Source organism: Lactuca sativa, chromosome 1, assembly GCF_002870075.4.
Source record: "Lactuca sativa cultivar Salinas chromosome 1, Lsat_Salinas_v11, whole genome shotgun sequence".
Lineage (NCBI taxonomy): Eukaryota > Viridiplantae > Streptophyta > Magnoliopsida > Asterales > Asteraceae > Lactuca > Lactuca sativa.
Window position 1 is genome coordinate 104,978,661 of NC_056623.2, and position 1,657 is coordinate 104,980,317.

The window sequence follows — 1,657 nt, forward strand, 5'->3', positions numbered from 1 at the left end:
TAGCAGCAAAAAGGCTTTTAAGCAAGTTGAAGTATTTAGGTGTTTGGAGCATTGTTTCCACAAATGGCATATTGACTTGTAAAGCTTTAACATGCTCCATGAAGGTTCTGTATGCTTTTACTTTTTCTGCAGGCATGGCTTTGATTGGATATGGCAGAGGAGGATTATATGGCTTTAGAGAACTGGCAGTTTTATTATTTACGTATGGACTCGTCGAGTCCATTGGAGTGACTCGGCGAGTCGGATCGGGTTTTGCTGGATCCGATTCTTCTTCCTTTTCTGCCTTCTTGTTGGAGTTTTCAGTGCTTTTGTGAATGTTTCTTCACTGCTGGAGGTTATTACACTTACATTCTCCATTCTTGGATTGGGTTCGGTGTTACTCGGAAGTTGACCCGGTCTTCTATCATTCACTTGATGCGCAAGCTGCCCCTGCTGTTTCTCAATGTTGAGAATTGATGCTTGCTGATTCCTAAGCATGTTTCGGGTTTCGTGTAAGGCAGCATCGTGATCACTGTGTCTTTTTTCGGACGCGGCTATGAATCTAGTGAATAACTCTTCTAAATCGGCTTTCTTTTCTACCGGTTCTTCCTTTTGGTATAGTCCCCTCTCCTTCTGTTTGTATTTCTCCTCTCTTGCCTTCTTATACTCCTCGTATGGTAGCCAATCCTTCTTAGGTTTCCGCCAATTTTCATCATATCGATCACCACTTGAATAGAAAACTTGAGCTTTCTTATTTCCATTCTCATCCAAATCACAATCCTTTATGAGATGGGGCCCTCTACAATTTTCGCATCCTACCCTAATAGCATGGATTGCTTGATCCATTTTTGTCATTCTTCGATCTAGACTATCAAGCTTTGCTATCATCGCCGCCATGCTATCATTTGCCGCGTTTACTACCCCTCTACTTACTTCGTTTCTCGGATTGTGGTATTCTCTAGAGTGCTTAGAGAATTCTTCAATTAATTCTTTAATTACTGGGGGCGCCTTCTTTGTGAGCGGGTCTTGAGAGTCTAGTAATTGCCTTGTGGTGACATTGACTCCATCATAGAAGATGGAGACCTCTTGTTGGCTATTAAGGTCATGGTGTGGGCAATTTCTAAGTAGGCTCTTGTATCTTTCCCAAGCTTCATAAAGAGATTCTCCGGGTTGTTGCTCGAAGTTGGCGATGGCTTTCTTTAGCTTGGCTATCTTGGAGGGCGGGCATAAATGGTCTATGAATTCTTCTTTCATTCTGGCCCATGTGGTGACCGATCCGGGAGGAAGTGATTTTAACCAATCTTTTGCAGCCCCCTTAATTGTGACAGGAAGCATGCGAAGAAGCTGGGTCTCGCGTGGAACATTAGGCACGTTGAAGTAGTCGGCCACATCATTCACTTCATCCAAGTGTTTGTAAGCGTCTTCATGATCCTTCCCGTAGAAAGGAATCTCCTTGAGTTGGGCGAGAATATGGCCTTTTAGTTCGAAAGTAGCGGTTGCGGGAATTGCGGGTTGCACAAGCCCCGGCCCGGTGTCATCACTCATCCTTTTCTTCCACTCCCCCATGGGGACTTCATCGATGTTAGCCATCGTGATAGCTAACTCTTCTTCGGAATCGGTTTCGTGCGCGTAAGTATGCTCTTCTTCTTCCTCAGTCTCGTACTCGATATCTTCTTGA

At 44.3% G+C, this 1,657-nt stretch overlaps 1 non-coding gene across 1 annotated transcript; it reads left to right on the forward strand.

Moving 5' to 3' along the window:
* The first annotated feature begins 1,078 nt into the window (after positions 1 to 1,078).
* Positions 1,079 to 1,185, forward strand: LOC111909823 (small nucleolar RNA R71). The gene has a single exon (XR_002856346.2). It is a non-coding gene; the product is annotated as a small nucleolar RNA R71 (small nucleolar RNA).
* The last annotated feature ends 472 nt before the right edge of the window (positions 1,186 to 1,657 follow it).